The sequence below is a fragment of the Brachyhypopomus gauderio genome, chromosome 20, assembly GCF_052324685.1.
Source record: "Brachyhypopomus gauderio isolate BG-103 chromosome 20, BGAUD_0.2, whole genome shotgun sequence".
NCBI classification, from domain to species: Eukaryota; Metazoa; Chordata; class Actinopteri; order Gymnotiformes; family Hypopomidae; genus Brachyhypopomus; species Brachyhypopomus gauderio.
Window position 1 is genome coordinate 8,731,133 of NC_135230.1, and position 6,837 is coordinate 8,737,969.

A 6,837-nucleotide genomic window follows, 5' to 3' on the forward strand; every position below is an offset into this window, starting at 1 on the left:
TTCATTCATTCATTCATTCATTCATTCATTCATTTAAATACACAGGAACTCAGAAAGAAAAATGTGACATCTTCCTTTTGGTACAATTTGAGCCTTCAGTCTCCAAAACAACATTCCACAAAAAGAATCCTCCAACATCTGAAACTGACCTAGTCTTTTGATTTCATAGGTGGGGGGGGGCACAAATAGGGGTGATGATGTGTTCCAGATCGTTGAGGGGGGGGAACCTCATCATCGTCATCAGCAGTTAGGAGTTTAGGACAGGTGTGAGTGGTGGTAGTCTGTAGCGCAGGTTAGCGCAGGCTGGTCATGATCATTACATTTTCTACATCTTACTTAAATACACTGCAGTTGCTCGCCTATATACAGTATATGTATATATCTCAGCTTCCCGTTTAAAAGCAGGTAGACCACCTGAAACAAATCACAATTGTGCAGATAACAAGGTAATTCACAACAATCAGCAATAAAATGACTCAGAAGTACTACTGACCTGGTACGTGTACCTCCCTAATATCACCAAGCAGTGAATTAATTTATGTTAATAATAATAATAATAATAATACATTTTATTTCTATAGCGCTTTTAGAGACCTCAAAGACACTTTACATTAAAATAGTATTCACAGTAACATAAAAGCATAAAACAGACACCATCAAACAACAACAGTATAATAGCTAGGACTAAGGCCACAAAATCTCAATAAAAATAAAACAATAAAATTACAATTTAAAAGCTAATCGAAACAGATGGGTTTTGAGGAGTGATTTGAAGGTTGGTAGGTCAGAACAGTCGCGTAATTGTTGAGGGAGAGAGTTCCAAAGTGATGGAGCAGCAACAGAAAACGCTCTATCACCCCAGGTCCGATGCTTGGTCCTAGTGCTAATTGACAGGAGATTGGCATTGGAGGAGCGAAGGCAACGGGATGGAGTATGAAAATGTAAAAGATCAGTGAGGTAAGAGGGGGTCTGACCGTGGAGGGTCTTGTGCGTAAGCAGAATCATTTTGTACTGTATGCGTTGGGGGACAGGAAGCCAGTGAAGTTTTTGAAGAACAGGTGTAATGTGGTCATGAGAACGTGTGTGAGTAAGGAGACGGGCAGCTGAGTTTTGAATATACTGAAGTTTTTTGAGGACTTTGTTAGATGAACCATAAAGAATGCTATTACAGTAGTCAATTTTGGATGTAATGAAAGCGTGGATGAGCGTTTCAGCGGCAGAAAAGGAGAGTGAAGGACGGAGACGAGCTATATTTTTGAGATGAAAGAATGCAGTTAACTAAATGTTAACTAAAACGATTAACTATTGGCTAACTATGGTAACCAATAAAACATGATGTTAAGATCCAGATCCTTAAATCATTAGAAAGATCCAGAATTGTCCTCACTCTCACATACTGGCTCTCTCAGATTAAGTAATTATTCACCAGTCTGGACAACAGGTTCACTTACTCAATTTATCATGCTTTAAAAAAATTAAAACTAAAATTTAGTGTCTCAATTAAATTTCAAGAAATATATATATTTTTAATGTTGCAACTAGAAGTCTCCACAAATGACCAACAACATGTCAGTGTCTGTGAAGAGCCCGTGGTTCCCTGTAAATCTGATTTCCAGGTGTATCCAAGACAAGCAGTTTTACAGAAGCAATTTTACCCACCAACTATCCCTGGAAATACCTTAATATAATGCTATTTTATTTCTCTTTGTGTTCAAACTGAACACAGTGAACCAACAATAAAAGTTAAAGATCCATGTACATAGTGCATACGCTCATGGTTATGTGATCTAGTTTGTCTTTCAAATGGGCTCATTACCTCGGTCAGAGCAGAGATTTAGGTGTTTTTAAATTCCTTTGGGTGAGTGCCACACCCTAAACAATCCCTGTTTCTAAGAATGAGCCCTAGTGAGAAATCCTGACACACATCTCTCAGAAATGCTTTAACCCTGGCACTGGACAGCATCAAACATGCTAACAAGCTATTAGCGCCAACGTTATTGAATTCTGCTGTGAATTCTGAAATGCTGTCAGTAATATTTTAATCCAGAGTTGCAGGTGGAATCAGAAAATAGTCTAATAGATTAACCATATCAACCAAATCCATTGTCTACCGGACCATTTACATCAAAGCTTGACACACCATTGGATTTGTGGAAGCAATCGACTTTGGAGGAAGAGAATTGTGTTCTGAGGACTCTGTGTTTTTATTTAATTTTGAAAGCATTTGTGTGATTCTCCCCACACCTCCTATCTCTGTAACGTCTCATGAGATGATGAAGTGTGTCAGCCCCTGGTAAGAGCTGATTCTGCCTCAACTTGACTCTTCCACCCCAATGTTGTGGCTTCAGGCTACTGGGGGAATTCAGCAGTAAAGCATACCTGTCACTTTACTGCAGCCAAATGCCATGAAAGCACAAACTGCCAAGAACAACTGCCAAGTCAGTGGGTTAATGTCATGTATATTAGTCCATATGAATTGGTCCATTCCAATATATATATGTGTATTTTTGTATTTGTAATATTTTGGTATATGTAGGCTATATAAATATATATGGGTCCAAGTATTCTTGTGTTTACACATTAGATACTGTGGTAACATTTGGGGTGGAAGTCTTGGTATCTTTGCATTGTGGCATTGTGGCAGTTTCAAAAGTGACTACACTTGGATACTACACTTGGATACTACACTTGGGCAGAGTAGGTGGACATTGGGTTTCCCAAGACAAAAAACATGTCAGATGAGAGCAAAGTAGCACGGCAAAGATAAAATGTATGAGTCCTAAAACACACTGTGAGCAGCGTACTCTACAACTCATGTCTTAATTTGATAAAATAAAAAACAGATAAATATAACCGTGAATAAAATGACATAGCAATTTCCTTTAAATATTGAACAATATTTTAAAATCATAAATACACTGATTGGCCATAACATTAAAACCCCTGAGAGACTAAGGGAATATCACTGATTATCTTGGTCAGTGTCACCTGTGAAGGGCTGTGAAAAATTAGAGCAATAAGTTATTGAAATGGTTGCAAGCAGTGAGGATCTGAGTGACATTGACAAGTCCGTAATTATGATGGCTGCGTCAGGTCACCTCTAAACATCGGGTCTGGTGGGTGTTCCTGGTACACAGCCAGAGGACTAGGGCTCGAGTTCAGGGTGCTGAAGGATCATTTAGTCATGTGGGGAGTGAAGGTTCACCTGTCTAGTCCATGGAAGTCTGACCTCTGAACTTACAGGATGTAAACCATCTGGTGCTACTATGGTGCTACCACAGGACACCAGGGGTCTAAAGAAGTCCTCATCTCCTGATGTTCAGAGCAGTTTTGGTAGCACAAAAGGGGGACCTACACAGTATTAGACAGGAGGCCTAAATGCTATGGCTGATCAGTTCAAAAGTTCAGTGATTATGTGACTGACCTCTTTTCTCTACAGTGGAATAGCAGGGCTGGATTTAGTTAGGAGCTGTTATTGAATCCTGAATCTCGGCAACAGGCAATCTTCTTTTCTTATGCAACTGTCAATATAATATAATATCAGTCAGAATAGTCAGAATAGTCAGATAATAGTCAGAAAAACTGGGGTAAGAAAATGTAAATTTTTAAAGTGTTCCTTTTTAAAAAAAATTGTATAGTTTTGGATGCTCAAGTGAAAATGCATAATGCATATGATATGGTTGCAGAAGTGTTCTCTATCGTATTAGATTTATGACATTCCCCGAGGAGCTGTCATAATAGCATATTTCACATCAGTATATGAGCTGTGTGAGTCACTGTGAATCATGAGTTATAAGGGTCTTCATCTGCGCACACCTGGTTTAGAGTGGCTGCATGAACAAGACTCTGAACCAAATGGAATTATCTAATTACGATTTGAAGTGTTTCTGTGTAGTGTGTGTAGGTACGCGTGCAACTGTGAGTAAAAATGCATCTGAGTATGTATGGATAACCCCCCCCCCCCCCCCCCCCCCCCAAACACACACACACACACACACACACACACACACACACCCTGCTCACTACATCCACAACATCATATCAGCAGAAAGGGTTAGTAGCACCAAAACAACAAAGGCAGAGGCAGTATCTGATTAATAATAACAACAACAGAAAAATAGAAATTCATAGCCTTTTAGGATAAATAAGGACATGGCACAAGAGAACAGAGATACCACTAAAATAACAATATGAAAATATAAGAACTAATATAAAATAAGACAATTAGAAATAATAAAAATGTATAGGAAACAAAGGAAAATGCTAAATGTCAACGACGAGATTAAACTCAAGCAAAGCAGCTGGTATGAAAAGAGACGATCACACGAGCAGATGTAGAATAAAAGTCATATATCTAGTCCCTTCTACTTCTATCTCTCCTCTGGGTAGGAGGGAAACGCAATTGTTCTGTACATACTACAGTATTGACAACAAAAAAAAAACAAAAATTAAAACTGACAATATATTCAGTTAGGGACTAAAATGGAGAGAAGTTTTCAGTTATTTCTTGAAGGAGATGTGCGAGAACAGAGGTGTGCCTGGCCAGAGTTCAGGGCCTGCTAGAAGCCCTGCTCCTGTACGTCTTGAGCCTGGAGGGGGAGCAGGTGGGTGTCAGAGGATCAGGGTGAGCCAGAAGATGAATATGCATGGAGAACTGTGGCATGGAGGTGCTGGACTGTGTGGGGATGTACAACCTCTAAGGATGATATTCTTCATGATAAACTGAACAGGAAGTCTAGTCTAAGAGGACGGTCCATGGTCTGGTGGATGAGAAGAGTGGCAGCTGATTTTTGGACGTTCTGCGATCCCACAGCACTGCAGTAGTTGCTTCTGAATGTAATAAAAGCAAGAATAAAGGTTTTGGCTACAGAGCTAGAAAGCGAGGCTGTGTGTGTGTCTCTGTTAGAGGGGCGTATTCAATTATGACAATTATGAAAATGTGTTGCAAGGATTTATCATGTTTTCAACATCATCAACTAAACATAACATCTAAAGAAACATATAAATAAGCAGGTTTCATTATGCTGTGGAAGCTAACTCATAGTTTAAATATAAATAAGCAGGTTTCATTATGCTGTGGAAGCAAACTCATAGTTTAAATATAAATAAGCAGGTTTCATTATGCTGTGGAAGCAAACTCAGTTTAAATATAAATAAGCAGGTTTCATTATGCTGTGGAAGCTAACTCATAGTCAGGGCAGGCGTGAACAGATTCAACATAAACAAATATAAACTATTTGTTTAAATATGAACTAACATAAACAAATAATGACTATAAACAGTGATTATGTGTTATGAAGGAACTCACTGCTATGTTGTGGTCTCCTATGACATTTCTTTAAGTTCTACACTTCTATAGTCAGTGAGATGCTTTATACAGGTTTATTTCCACCACCATAGTCCATTTGCTTCAAATACTGAGTGCAGATGGTGGGAAGATGGGGCAGACTGAGTCAACATGGACGTCTAATTGAGGGGAAACTGCATTGGATGTGATCTATCATAACACACTCGGCAGATGGACTCTGTGAATCTTGTAGATCACAATTGATCACACCAGCTCACGTTAGCCCGTTTGTAATTTTCTTTCCACAGGTCCACGGAGTTCCAACATAATCTGCTTCGAGGCATTTTTAACAGCAAATAGGACAATGTGGATGTCAAGGATATGAGATCGTTCTGATGTAGTTAGTTGAAAGGCAATCAAGGGTAGAAATAGATCAGTAGATGTTGTTTTGTTTTGATTTGTGATTTTCAAAAAATGTATGTAGTTTTATTAAATGTAATATGTCGTTATACTTAAAAAAACAGTTTAACATAGTCATGGACGTAATTTTGATTTCAAAAGTGGGGGGGACATGGATTCGTCGCTATTTAAATATTTGGTTTTAACCGTAAAAACTGGGGGGGACCAAAGCAGGCTTTTGAAAAAGTGGGGGGGACATGTCCCCCCCCCCAAAATTACGTCCGTGAACATGGTGACCATCACTTATGTCACTGAAGGTGTCCTGTGATATCTGGCACGAAAACATTAGAAGCAGATCCTTCACTTCCTGGAAGTCCAGAGTTGGGCTCTCCGTGGATCATGTTTTTCCAGCACAGATGCTCTATCGGATTGAGATCTTGGGAATTTGGAAGCCAAGTCAACACCTTCTGTTGCCATGAAGGCGTGTGTTTTGTTGCAACAATGTTTAGGTGGCTGCTATGTGTGAAACTAACATCCACATGAATGCCAGAACGCAAGGTTTCCCAGCAGAACAGATCCGTGCCGACCACACGGCCTCCGCTGGTTTGCATTTTTCCCATGATGCATCCTGGAGCCATTCCTTAACGAACGCACTCGCACTCGACGGTCGCACTCGACACATGATTTATAGGAAAATGGAATTCATCAGACCAGGTCTCATAATGCTAATGTCTTCATTGTGCCCCGTTGCTGGTTCATCAATTCTTCTTTTTCCTTGTACCACGTTGTAACACGGAGGTTTGGAGATGATCTGACCCTTGTCAAAGTCTCTCAGATTCTAATGCCCTATATAAATTATACATAACATGTAACAGAAAATAACATAGAACACATAACATATAACAAAAAAGGATTTGCAAGGGTGAAAATTACTCAGTTATTTAGAGAGCCTGTCACGGCATCAGACTTCGAAGTAGGTGAACTTACATTTTCCATATTTTCATACAACCAATACCTTGCCCTAATTTTTATTTGTGGAAATCACTGCCCATTGTACAAACAACACGTTTCAGCGCTGTGTTTGTTTATTTGATGAAACCCGCCTCTAACCTCAAATATCTTTCTGGTTAAGTATTGTTATTATCAGTACT